Source organism: Urocampus carinirostris, chromosome 5 (assembly GCF_059441175.1).
Source record: "Urocampus carinirostris isolate Australia breed hairy pipefish chromosome 5, RoL_Ucar_1.0, whole genome shotgun sequence".
Taxonomy (NCBI): Eukaryota; Metazoa; Chordata; class Actinopteri; order Syngnathiformes; family Syngnathidae; genus Urocampus; species Urocampus carinirostris.
Window position 1 is genome coordinate 2163854 of NC_142353.1, and position 14803 is coordinate 2178656.

The window sequence follows — 14803 nt, forward strand, 5'->3', positions numbered from 1 at the left end:
TTTTGGCAGTAGGTCACTAAGGAACCCTTTAAATGGACGCTCATTACACTATGTATGTTCACTGTTGAGATACTTTATGATGAAAACCAACAGAAAACACCCAAAACCCCAGCAAAACACTCAGAGAGATTTGATTGGGTGAGCAGTAGAGGTGAGATGTTTTCTGCGCACAGCATAAGGCATTCCTTCCTGTCTGAGCTATATATTAATATAACTCTATTGCTGAAAAAAATATTCAGGCCGAGACATTTATAAAGTTTAAAACTACTTCGCTAATGCAGTAGCCCGGCCCGGCCCGGCCCGGCCATCTTGGTTGGCCGCCCAGGCCGAACTGACCACATCCGGGTCAGTAGGCGTGGTTTATTGGAAGGTCGCACATGCGCAGTGAATGGATGGAGTCGCACATGAGTGCCACGTCACATTACAACGGAAATTAGACTGAAAATATGGATCTTTGAAATGTGACTATGTGTGTGTGTAATGATTACTTGCATATTGAAAATAGAAAAACAGGTTAAACTAGTTGATTTCATAGCATAGGAATCTGAGAAATACACAACTAAAAATAGCTTACTTTACATTTCCCCCCTGTTGTAAATTAAAAATTAAAATTAAATAAAAAGAATATCAATAAAAACAATACCAGCGGTTTCAAATTAAAACATCATAAAAGAAAACATCAGATTGGTAATCTCAGGAATGTCTTTTTCTGAAATAACAGAGGATAAAACAAAAACAAAAAAAATAACAAACAAACAAAAAATGGACAACTAAAACGAACAACAACAACAAAAAAACGCTTATTTTTCAGTGTAGTTCATTCTTCTCAAAAATGAAAACAAATCTCTAGTTAAGCAATCGTTAACTATGAGGGTCATTGATGAGACCGCGAGAATTAAAATAAACAAAGACAAAAAGAAAAGAACCCCAAAATCCTTTTCGAAACTGTAGCATTGCTAACTAAACAACAGATTATCTCAGATAGTTCTACTCATTCAGCCGATGACTTTATGGCCTTCTTAAATAAGAAGATTCAACGCGTACGGGAGGACATTTCTAAAGACATTGTTAATTCATCATGTATTAAAAGGTTGAAATCTATAGATGGCCGTGTGGAGTCTTGTAGGTCTGGTTTTAGTTTGTAATGTTACATATGGGCAACAAACATTCTCACACGCCACCTTTGCCACAACAACTTCCGTGATCTCTTAACAAATCGATAACGACAAGATACTAAAACGGATGAGTTTGTTTGTTAACGAAGAGTAAAAATAAAAACTAGAATCTCGTTCCTGCTATTGCCTAGCAGTTCTTTCACGGTGCTTTTACGACCACAGTGTTCTGGATAATGTTGTCCGGAGTTTTTTGGCGTCGTTCCGTTGGCGTCGTTCCGTTGGCGTCGTTCCGTTGGCGTCGTTCCGTTGGCGTCATTCCGTTGGCGTCGTTCCGTTGGCGTCGTTCCGTTGGCGTCATTCCGTTGGCATCGTTCCGTTGGTGTCGATGTAAGCAAGGGCCCGACTGGCCTTACCCGCTCGGATCTTCATGGTGGCTAGGGGATCGATGATTGTCTCATTTTCATCCCCCTGCAGTGGCCCTGCTGAATCCCTGTAAGGGCCGTCCCAGCGGCCCCCTCGCTCCACCAGCATCAGATCACTAGGGGTCACTGTCTCCTGTGTGGATGAGAGAAACAGAGATAAATAGAGATAAATAGAGATAAAGAAAGAGAGAGAGAAAGAGAGATGAATAGAGAGACCTAAAAAAATTTTTTAAATTAGGTTATCCAAAAAAAGATGTTTATTTCCCCCTGTTGAGATATTTCCTTATGGCTCAATTTAACCTGAAAAACAACTAATTCATTTATTTATATAGATTCGTATATTTTCTTAAATTATCTTTATATTTATTATTAGTGAAGGCAAAGTCCCCGCTATAAGTTGCCGTATCCATTCCGAGCACTTTATCCCAAGACTTAAAATCAAACATAAACAATTCATTTTTCAAAATTGTTAGCTCTAAATCTCAAATTTGGCTTTTCTATAATTTCAGTCACTGAATTTGTTTAACTATTATCATCATCAGAATCACTCACCCTGATTTGAGTGACATTGTGTTTTCTTGTTTGTGGATTGGTCATTGTCCAAAAATTCTGTGTGTATTTTTCTATTTTCCCTTCATATTATTTTCTTTTCTCCCGAGGCATACGACCAGGGTAGATCGCCAAATCACCAACTTAGCCAAATAAAATGCCTTTACGGTTATGATTCACTCTTTGTTTAGCTTTTTGTAAAAATCATAACTGATGCATTATCTTCTCAGTCAGTATATTTTTTTAAAATAACAGTATTTTACAAAGAAGGCAGGTAATTCACGCTCATTTTGAATGACTCCGCCAAAAAGAAAAATGCCATCCAAAAATGTTTTCAATATGGGCAATACTCTAACGGTGTATGGTCATTCTAATTGATTATTGTTAAGCTATTTGACAAACATTTGAATTGTTTTATATTATAGCATATTCTTTTTTGTGTAATATTTTTCTATCCGTCCAAAAACATCATAATTTGAATTTCAAAAAACAATCATATGGAGAGCCTATTCAGAAGACAATTTTTCATCAATTGCGAATAAACTAGTACAAGATTTTAACTCTTATTATACTGAAGTCTGACCAAAAACATTTCACGTGTCTCGTTCTGAAGTTAGAATTTACCAGCCTCTTAAAAACTTCCCCCAACTGAGTTCAAAACTCAGTTCAACTTTTATGAATACACGTAAAATAAAACAGCGTATATAATTTTGCAGGATAAATTAATCAATTTTCCTCATGTACATATACACTTTTTATTAACAAGACTCTATTAACTTCAAGCAGACGTATTCTTGAATGTTCTTGTGTTCCAGGCCTTGAATTGCGTATTCCACAGTACATTCGCCATTTGAATGTTGCAACTTTTTGCCACAAAATTGTCCTTATTTGAATGTTGCAACTTTTTGCCACAAAATTGTCCTTATTACCTAATTACTCTTTAACAAAGATTTACTGCACTCCAAACTTTTCATTGTTGTTTTGGTCTCGCGGGTCGAGTTTTTATTTTTCTGCATGCCAATCTGGGCTAACAAGATCTCGTCGCTTCGAGATTACGTCATTGTTGTGGTACTTGTCGTCGAGCGAAGGTTAAGTCGTTTTTGTTTTTTTAAAGGAACCGGATTTTTTTGCTCAACTCATTAAAGGGAGCCAGCTCTCAAACCGCTCACTTACTGATGATTGATATTACGAATTATGTTGTATAAAGAAGCTGAGGAAAGAAGGAAGTATAAAAGGAGAAAATGAAAAAAGACAGGCCTGTGGCCATCCCCCCAATCGGTACATTACCAACAACAATTCGATGCAGAAAATGAATTAATAATTTGATGATTAAAACTGAATGAATATATAGATTTCTACTATATATTTGTCACCGATTTACAACCTCAACCCCGATAACACAAAATGTTGGGAGCCCATAGATCTCTGCCGGGACCCACAGATGTTTATGGTTCATACCGGCCGAATACAAATACATAAAACATTTTCTTGTTTTTCACCAATAAACACCCTTAGTCATTATCAAGATTGTTATTTTACTCACCTTTATTAACTCATTTAATACCTTCCTCTTCGTTCCATTTCCTGGTTCTTCTATCTTCTGTGATCCTGTTAATAACTTGATTATCTTCAAAATTTATATATACTTACTCACCTCTTATGTTCTGTACCTCTTTGGTCTGGCCATGGGGGGGTCGCCATGTAGAGTCCAAATGAGAAAAGAGCCACATCTCATTGTTATCACCATCTCTAGGACTTATAAGGTAGCGTTAGTGAAGTAGTGTTACTGCAGACTTAATTTTGAATTATTCCCATGGTAGTATTTTCATAGAAGTTCCATAGTAGAATTTCTGTAGTATAGCTAATATTTTCTTATTGTAACAATGAAATAGTGTAGTGTTTGTATAGTATTTCTAAAGTATTTTTGTAGTAGAATTTTTATCATCGTAATACTTTGCCGTTGCATTTCTACTTCCTTTGTGGTTAACTGCAAATGAATGGCTGGATTTAAAGAAATTAAACCCGAGAGGTTTAACCCGGACCTAAGTGTGGAACAACTTTATTTGACTATTTTGCTTACCTCTGTGCTCAGCATCTTTTTTCTAAAATACTATTTGTATATGTATTTTTTGGTATTTCTTTCTTCTTATTCTAAAGCAAGACAACATATTATGTCCATGTTTATTTGCATTCAATTAGATTCTCATCCTTGCAAAAATTGTCTTTTATTTTTGTAGCTTTTCTATAAAAGTAATGTTATAAATGGTAAAATGGTCTATTTATACAGTGCTTTTCAAGTCAATGAAAACTTCCAAAAGCACTATATAATGTGTTGTGTTGTGTTTCATACATACCCATTTATTTTAAATCAGCAAGATTTAAAATAAAATGATCCTCATTTATATAGCGCTTTTTAAATCAAGACTCCCCCAAAACTCTTTATAGTGTGCTTCACATTTCCCAATAGCAGCTGTGCAGCCATGTAAGGCGCTAACCTGCTTATTGGGGGTATTAGGGGTTCAGTATTCTACCCAATTTTCAACAAATTATTTTTTTATTCAATTAACCTTCCCCTTAACATTTCTCTTTCTTTCTTGTATGCTCTTTGTCTCTCTTTTCCTTATTTTTTTCTTTCCTTTCCTTACCTCTAACACTGGCACTTTAGCTCACCAGTATAATGCGAAAATGACGTATAATCATCTCACTTAATTTTAATTTTTCCTTCAAAACAATTAAATCTACTTTTTTAACTTCACCTATTTAATGTGAAAATGACGTATCTTGATCTGCAACAAGTTATCTTACGTATTTGTATTCCAATCGATACATTTTCATTCCATAATTTTTTATACAAAAGTATTTATTAATGATTTTTCAATATTTTTGTATAAAAATGCCTTGATCTCAAATTGTTTATTCCAATTAACTCAATTAGATTTTTCCTCGTCTTTCCATTCCTTAATTTTCCAATTTTGAACTGAAAACAGGAATATTTTATCTTTTTCGGTATTATTCTGGCATTATCTTGATTTAACGCATCTAAAATCACTCACTCATATTTTTCCTAAACTTCTCACTTCTTAATTTATCGATTTTCAATTAAAAAAAAACGAAAAAAATTTGGGCACAAAAAAAAAATCTTCAGGGCCGTCTGTGGCCTCAAAAAAATATTTTTTTTCGACTCCTTACGACATTTTCTATCAGTTCCTCTTAAAACATCACTTTTCTAAACAGACTCCGCTATTTTCAAAGTTATTTTGTATCACTTCAAGAGCACTTTTAGATCGTTTTTCTAAACACAAAAGACATTTAAACAATCAGACAATAGAAGTAAAAGGTTAATAGGAAAGATGACAAAACACTTCACAAGACAACAATTAAGACACACAGGGCCCAGACAAACGGATTGCTAATTAAGAATCGTTTAATTTAAAACGTGCACATTTTCCTTTTTATTGAAGCCATGCGTTTCACTTTGATCGGTTTATTTTTACACAATTTCCACATAGGGGACTCTACTGTTTGCAGGGATTTAAACTTTAAAACGCCACCGTTTTGCGGAGTTTTAAATGTCTTCAACAGAAGATTGACCGTTTGCGTATCTAAACTGTGTCAGACTTACACTATATCGACAGAAGACTTCACCGTTTGCGTATCTTAACTGTTTTAGAAATGTGTATCTTTTGGGCCTGTAAGCGGACTCTCTTTTCGTTATTTACCCGACCCGGACTACCGATCCCGTTTTAAACTACTAACATAGTTTAAAAAAATTAAAATACCCCTAATTCTTTACTTAGTACTTTCTTGGGTGAACAGATATTTTACTTAGCTAAGATTTATACGGGCTCGACAGCCTTGGTGCACCCTGTCTTGCTCACTATCGCCCCTCCAATTGTATCAGTTTATTTCATTATTAAATGGCTTCTTAAAATTATTCACATTTTATATTAATAAATGCACTTCACCTGAATACGTTTGCCAACCTTGTTCGGATAAAAGTTGTCTGAGCTGATTTAAACAAAATCTTTCGCTGTTAGCCTGATGTTGCTATCGCCGCCATTGTTTCTGGCCACGTGAGTCCCAAATTTCAGGCCGCATGTTTGTCTGCAATCTGCGAGAATCCACTCAGAAAAAACAACTTTTCCGGGTTTCGGCACCAAGATGTCGGAGCTATATATTAATATAACTCCATTGCTGGCAAAAATATTCAGGCCGAGACATTTATAAAGTTTAAAACTACTTTGCGAATGCAGCAGGCCATCTTGGTTGGCCGCCCAGGCCGAACTGACAACATCCGGGTCAGTAGGTGTGGTTTATTGAAAGGTCGCACATGCGCAGTGAATGGATGGAGTTGCATATGAGTGCCATGTCACATTACAACGGAAATTAGACTGAAAATATGGATCTTTGAAACGTGACTATGTGTGTGTGTGTAATGATTACTTGCATATTGAAAATAGAAAAACAGGTTAAACAAGTTGATTTCATAGCATAAGAATCTGAGAAATACACAACTAATAATAGCTTACTTTACGCTTCCTCTCTCTCACTCAGTGCAGTCTGCGCCGAAGGTAAATACAACCATATCCTTATTGTTTTCAGTACTTTGTGACATTTTTACAAAAGGACTTTCTTTGCACCTTGTTTTGAAACCATTATTTAAGACAAAAATGGCGGACAAGATAAGCCTCAAAACTCTTAAGTAACTGAGGGTGGGAGAGAACGTTTAAGTGGTATAGTTATATTGATATGGGACAAAGGCTGTGGTATTATGATTATCTCAAAGATTTGATCATAATCATTAAATAACAAACAGTGAAACAAATTTGTGTTAAAGAATTAGCTTTTGCCTGAAGAGCGGGTTTGGGGAATGTGTTCAATTTTGTCGTAAGATATATGGTTTGGCTCTGTCAAATATGTTGTTAAAATATTTTTCTTTTTATGGCTCCCTTGGGTCAAAAAGGTTAACAACACCTGTTCTTGAACCTACTGCATCAGTCAAGAACAGAAACAGGAACAGGAAGCTGTCATTTGCATATTCTGTTTTTACCACTATTTAATGTTAATGATGTCTGTGTATTGTCTGTTGACGCTCTTGCAACATCTATTGCAGCCTGGTCATCTTAGAAGGGCAATTACCTCATGTACGGCCCCTTCTCAAGCTTTTTTCATTTTCCTCATGCTGAGGTTTTTGAGTTTTTCCTTGCCCTCTAGGTTTCAGATAGGGGATGGTGTCATTTGTAGCCTATACAGCCCTTTAGGGCTTCTTGTGACTAAGGGCTATACACATGAACATGACTTGACTATTGGCAGGATGGCTTAATTTAAATGCAGTGAAAGTTTGGAGGGGGCCGAATCAAACATCTTTGCTCCTGCCTCCTTTGAAAAAAGGGTTATGTAAAGCTGCCTTTGTGCTTGCATATCTTGCAGGATATATTTTGGCTACTCATACACATCGTGTAGCTGATGAGGCAGGAGAGGTAAGTGTAAGAGGTACTTGATTCTACTCCCAAGGACAGGGACACTCCAGTCGCTTCGCATACCACTCACAAAGCCTCTCTGCCCTCATCGGTTCTTTGGCGGTTTAACATTTCCTCTTTCATCATCTTCATTCCACTCTTGCTCTGCCTTCTGTCAAAGTTCGTCGCAATAGCCATGGAGTGTATGACGGCATATCTGTGAGCAACAGATTTACTTCTCAAGGTTGTCTGGGGCAACACGGCGGCTCAGTGGTTTGCGCGTATGCGGCACAGTTCTGAGGTCATGAGATCGAACCTCCTGTATGGAGTTTGCATATTCTACCCGTGCTTGCGAGGGTTTCCTTGGGGCACTCCGGTTCTCTCCCACATTCCTAAAACATGCATGTCAGGTTAATTGGCCGGTCCAAATTGTCCTGTCAACCTATTTTTTGTCACCTAGTATTTTTTGTTTGTTTGTTTTTTTACAACTGTATGTCCTATACCAGCGATCAGGAACCTTTTTTACCCAAAGAGCCGTAAAAGCAAAAATATTTTGATTTTTTTTTGAGCGAGCCACACCACATATTTTAAGACAATATCCAACTAAATCCACCAAACCCACTCTCCATACAAAAAAAAAAATCAGCCATTTTTTAACTGTGTGACCTTGGATAATTTAATTAAATCTATGAAATAGTAATGTGCCAGAGCCTGTGTCCCATATCAATATAAATATACCACTTAAAATTGGTCTCCCTCCCACAGTTACTTAAGAGTGTTGAGACACATTTTAACAGTCATTTTTGTCCTAAATAATGGTTTCGAAGCAAGGTGCGAGTTATTTTGTAAAAGTGTCATAAAATACTGCAATGAAGGACACCAAAATATCCCGTTTAACTTTCGTTTTGCACGTATTTTTGACATTTTTCAAATATTTCAAATTGTGTAAGCCATATAACAATATTTTTTGTGAGAGCAATAGCTAATATTTGCGTGGTATTCTCAACTGTCTGTCTTGCTGTGAGCAAATAGGTGCTGCATTTTTTCATCCCTTTTATGGATACAGAAAACGCTGATATTTATCTGCAATTAAAACAAAGGAACTTACTGGCAGCCCTCTTGTATTCCAGAATTTGCAGCAAACAATTTTATGAGTTACGTTTGACGTATTTCCAAGCAATTTTATGTTAAGTAGGTTCGAGTTACGTCAAAGACACTTAATATGATCGGCCAATAAAACAAACAACAACAAGAACATAATAAGTTTGGACTTGCTAACTAGCTACGTTAGTTTTTTACCAGTTTAATGTTTATTATTTAAAAGAGCAGCTTTTATTGCAATTAGCCAGCGATTCAAAACAGCATATCTTCCGGACATCACATGTATTGAAAACTGTTACAGTGCTCTGTAACAGTGTGCTCTAACATAAAGCGTATAACGCTGAAATCAACTGTCGAATTATCAACGGATGAAAACGGAAAACGAATGTTCAGAAGTTAAAATATTTTTAACATACTCAAAAGTGATTTCTATTCAAGGTGCAAATGCCCAGTGCTTTACTGTTCTATTACATTCCCCCCAAAATTAAATACGAAGCTGTTTTAGTAACGCAAGTGGGATATTTCAGGACGGGGGTGCATTTTTCGTACCGTACCGGTTTTGAAGAACTCGTTAGCATCCAGACTTTTAAAAGCTATTAGATCAGTACTGGTGTATGGGATACTCCATTTACAATACAGTGTTACACTCAGGACGATTTGGTTGTATGCGTAAATATGTCAGTAGGAAGAAGGCATGGTTCTCAATTTCTCTAAATAGTGCTTCTGGTGCTTTCCGACAATTCAGGTATCACGGTAGTATATATTAAGCTGCATGGGCACAAAGACCTATTCGGGTTTGACTTTCCCAATATTACCAGTGGTTCTTAGTAGACTTCCAACAGAGCAGCTGTCAGCTCCCCAAATCAGCAGTTTGGCTGACAATCCTGCCCTGGTACAAGTATCCAATCTCTGGTTAACCCCTTGCCATCTGGCAGGGCCAGTAACAGCCTATCTCACTGTTGGACTCCTAAGAACAGGAAGTACATTTGGGCACCACCAGGACAGACAGGCAGAATAATGGTCGGACAGTCGAGCGAAAAGATATGATGGGTGACATCTAGAAATTCCAGGTGAGGTTGGCAGATCTGGACGACTTTTCCTTTCTTTGTTTTAATGTCTGACGGAATACAAATTTCACTTTGTAGCCATAGGGCAGCTGGGAGCAGCCAACATAAGCAATTTTTAAGGCTGGGTTAGTTTCTCCTTGACCCTCATTCTTTCCAGACTATTACTCCATCCATCTCCGCCTTACAGTCACCTTCGTCCTCCCCACACTGGCCACAACTGTCCTTTCTCCTCATTCTATTTCATGCCTCGTCCTTTCCTCGCTCTTTCCTCATCCATCACCACCCACGCCCTGCATGGAACGATCCCACCTCCCTCCTTTCACTATTCTTCCTGGTCAGACACAAATATAGCCTTCATTGAGGATGCTGACACACTCCTCTGTGACTCATCACTTCACCGGACTCTATTTGGCATTCATCACTTGCGGGCGCCATCATCAGCACCCAACCGCGGAACATCAGAGTAACCGTGACTTCAATTAAACCAATTTTTTTCCCCTAACTGTATCATGCCCTTTTGTCATTTTAGTTTATACAAAAAGTAACTAACTCCTAACTAAAAACCAGGCAGTATTATGATGTGTGCGCTGCTACTCAAAGTGACAACTGCTTTGGCGTGAGATGGATTTCACTCTCCTCTTGTGTTAGTTTTCAGGTAACGATCTCTATGTTTGCTGGTTGGTGGCGACCGGTGTCTTGTATTAGCTGTAAAATACACTGGAAAACTATAAAACACATTTTTTTTCCCACCTTGGTAGGATTCCTTATCCATTATTATTTTTTATTTTTTCCATTTTTGTTGTGGGTCTCTCAGTCTTATCTCTTAGAGTACTCCCCTCAATTCCAATTTTTAAAAATGTTAAAATAAACCTCAAAATAATTGTACAAACAAATACAAGGTTATTTTGTAAACTATCACTTACGGGTATTACAAAAAATATTTTATTTTTTATTTTTATCTTAATATCACTAACTATATTAGGATATATAGTGTTATTGTCATGTCCAGCATGGTCGCCGTGGCGACCGGCTGGCCCTGCCCCCTGGGCACCGGCTGTAGCAGATCGTCTAATTTGCGAGTGTGCTTCTTAAAGGCGGGTTTTGGGGATTGCCGGTTGCTGGTTCATTGCGTTTTCTGTTCTGCATTAATCTGTTCTGTTTGATTTGAGGAAAACCTGTGTTTGCCTGTTCTGAGTAAAAGCCTGTTTTGTGAGTATTCCTAGTCTGAGTTCCTTTTTGTCTGTAAGCCTGTTTTTGTTTTGTCCCTGAGTGTTGGACGACTTTTGTTTCCTTAATAAAAGTATCTGATCGTTAACGCGAATGAGTTCTCCCTTCCTGCCTCCTGCCTCCGATCTGGTCCGGTCCCGTGACGGTTATGGTTGGTTTTGACTCATGTTAATTCAATCATGAAGGCTAAACATTATCTTTTCAGCAATAAAAATGCAATACATATGTATAAAAAAAAGAACTACAGGTCAAAACAGAAAATATACATTTGCTGACCAAACAAACAACATCCAAGAAGGACGAAGATTGATTACGAAACAAATAAATAACAAAATTATAATACAATTCTCTTCGTTCAAAAACTTGCATGTGTATGCAATTATCGGTTAAGATTCACGTGTTGCAAAAAAGTGACCCTTTTAGTGTCATTTTTGCATGAATATTGCTTGCAGTCGATGCACTACATGTCCAGTCCATGTACAATTTTAGATTTGATTGTCGTTAGTGTTTAAAATATTGTTCCTATAGCCGGGTTGAAACTGACCCCAACGATACAAATGTTACAATTTTAATTACAGTATTTTATAATTTAGATAATTTTATTTTTTTTATCTGTATTCTTTTCCAACAAAAAACAAGATGTTTTGATGCAATAAACAAATATGAGGTTTTTGTATGCATTTAAAAATTTAATGAAATGAAATAAAATGAAATGAAATGAAAAATGAAATGAAATGAAAGGTAAGTAGCGACCCTAACACAAGAGGAATGTTCATCGCCCCTTCTGACACGGCTAAAAAAAGATCAAGTGCCGCAAAAACAAATGGTGACTAGGGTGGAGCTTATTTTCAAAGTTGCAAAAAGTCACTGTCTTACCCTGTGTTCCATTACACAAATGGACAATTGCTGTGCAGTTTGGTCTAAATAAAAAATCTTTTAGGGGTAGCTCAATTGCTGAGAAGTTTGGCGTTTTCCATCAGTTTTCTTAAATAGGAGTTCTCGAGATGCTGGGATAAGCCACAGATGTTTAAGTTTATATCTCAAACAATTATTACCCACAAGTCATTGCTCAGCAAGATCAGTCTAATTCAACTAGTATATTTTCCCTTGACCTACAAGGCCAGCAGACCTTCTTTGTCCTCCAAGAAGTGATGGATATTCAAGGATCAGCATCAGGTAAATATTCAGTACATTCAAACATTTCTCAGTTACATAATCTTCCTGATCACAGCTCGCACAATTGTCTTTACACCATGATACAGTTTGATATTACATCTGCATGAATAGTCAAGGAACATAATGGCGAGACTTTCTAAGTAATGTTCATCCATATTGCAAGTGGTCTTCTAATCACGTCAAGTGGGTGCGTGACATGGTGTTATACTCTTAGGGATCATTTCTATAGTTTTTGAAAAAGCCATACCGCAATTGCGGCCTGATTTTTGCAATCCGGAGATGGAATAAGAGCTTGCTCTGTCCACTCCACGCATCGGCCCGGTATTGCAGTACCTCCGGGAACGGTGCATTCACAATGATCGCAGCAAGGCTTTAAGGCTAGGACCTTAGCTTGGCCTTTTGACTGAGAGTAAGGGTCCCGGCTCCTAGGCTTTGTAGCGTACTATGAACTGACCGATAACGGATAATGGATAATGAATAAAGAAGATAGAACAATAACCCTTAAAAAAAGACAGCTTTTACTGTGAGGAATGCATCATGAAAAACGTAGAAATGATCTTTTTGATATCCAATAACAACTCTTTTGAATTAAATTCCTTATGAATAACCTATACATTTCGTGGCAAATAAATGTGTATTATTTTTTATTGCAACATCTTTTGCTGTCTGGTAATCCTGGAAGGGGGATACCACATGTGCGGTCCCTTCTCAAGGTTTATTCATTTTCCTCATGTTGAGTTTTTTTTAGTTTTTCCTTGCCCTCATGTTCAGATCAGGGGATGGTGTAATAATAGTTTGAAAAAATAGTCCGTGTAATAACCTGTGAAGCCCTTTGAGACTCTTTGTGATTAAAGGCTATACAAATAAAAATGACTTGACTTGACTTGACTTGACATGAACTAAGGTGTTTGGGTCCTACAGGAAAGTTTGGTGACAATCATGTCAGCTTAAGGGTCAGGTGGACTGTCTTGTGTTTGTTTACTTTTCATCGTGTCACACATTAAAAACCCTTACTATATGTCATAAAATGGTATTACGATACGAATAAGTAGGTTGTCATTTATGTCTACACAAACATAGGGTATTGTGTGAACGTGCGTTGTACGTTACCCCTTACTGTATTTGACCGAACGGGTCATTTTTTTTTAATCAGTGGACGTACCTTGTAAAGATGAATCAGTGCTACATAGCGCCAAAGCAGTCTTCAATATCGCGCATTTCTCCTCCGTTGATTGAAGACACGGAAAAGGTGATGAGCTTCCAGGCAATCGGTAATAACACAGCTGTAGCGGGCATTTTTAACGTTGCACGAACTCTCCAACTGCCACACCACAGGTTGAGACTCAAGTTGTTTACATGTGACGTAGGCCAATACGTCACTGAGGTCTACAGCCAATTCGTATTACGGCCATCTACTGGACTGGGGTGGAACCTTGCAAGTCCCGTCCAATTTCTTAGGGGACAATCTCACTTTGCACTCCACTCACCGAGGGGACTTTCCAATGGAGGGACCTCACTGGACGGTTCTCAGGGCCAAGTGAGAGGAATGGGATTGGGCCTAAGTGTCCTCTAGATCTAGCACTTTCTTCAAAATCATGGACTTTCCTGTTGGCTATCTTGATGTTGAACCACAGGAATAGGAATGACTTCAAACAAGCTTTGGAAACTGTTCAGGCAATCAATGATCTTGCAGAACAAAGTGTGGCTGATTCAGGAACACTGTGGTCATATCACAAAAGATGAAACTGATCTGCAGAATCTGCAGCAAATTGCTGAAAAACACTGGAAAACTTTTCATGACAGACGTAAAGAAACTCTAATAAAGGAATGAGTTTTTCTTTTTGTTTGTATTATGTACCTAAGCCATCATTATTTTGTGTGTGTAACCGGCTTAATGGGCGCCAATGAAATGAAATTATCTGCATTTTATATAGCGCTTTTCAAGTCAATGACTTCCTAAAGCGCTTTACAATGTGCTCCACATTACCCAATAGCGGCCTTGCAGCCATGTAAGGCGCTAACCAGCTTATTGGAGGTATTAGGGGGTTCAGTGTCTTACCCAAGGACACTTCGACATGTAACACGGACGAGCCGGGATTCGAACTGGGATCCCTTGATCCCAAGACAAGCGCTCTACCTCCTGAGCTACTGCCGCCCAGAATACTCATATGTTGCATATATATGACATACACATATATTACATATATTAGTCCAATCCAAATTTATAAAGTGGTTGAGGTACCTGTAAATATCAACTTAAATGACTGAAACTTCTAGTGTGTATTTTTTAGTGGAAGTGGAACATTTTTGTGGGGTAAGATAAAAGAATACATGAAAAAAAAATTATTGGTTGTATAAGCTCCACCCTAATGGTGACCATGAATATTTTCAATGTTATTCGGAATGAAAACACCTCAGTGTCAACACGGGTTTAACCAAAACTTCAAGATGCTTTCACTCTATGTTTGCAGAGTATTCAAGACACACGGGGCTTGTCTAACAAGGCGGATTACCTGAAAAAAGGATCAAAGATTTTTGCAGGGATGTTCAACATTCTTCAGGGAATTTAAAACATATGCATTTGTTTGTAGTCTGAATGTTGCTTTTCCAAAAGTTGGACAGCTGTCAGAAAACTGGAGAAAACCGAAGGTCCCTGAGAGGGACTGAAGCTGCGCTGAGATATAAAA

The 14803-nt window shown here is 37.6% G+C and overlaps 1 protein-coding gene and 1 pseudogene across 2 annotated transcripts in view; one reads left to right on the plus strand and one right to left on the minus strand.

Moving 5' to 3' along the window:
* LOC148364954 (tetratricopeptide repeat protein 28-like) overlaps positions 1–14803 on the minus strand; it is a 209040-nt gene that overhangs the window by 23509 nt on the left and 170728 nt on the right. The gene's annotated exons all lie outside the window — the stretch shown is intronic.
* LOC148364955 (U2 spliceosomal RNA) lies at positions 12333–12471 on the plus strand (annotated as a pseudogene).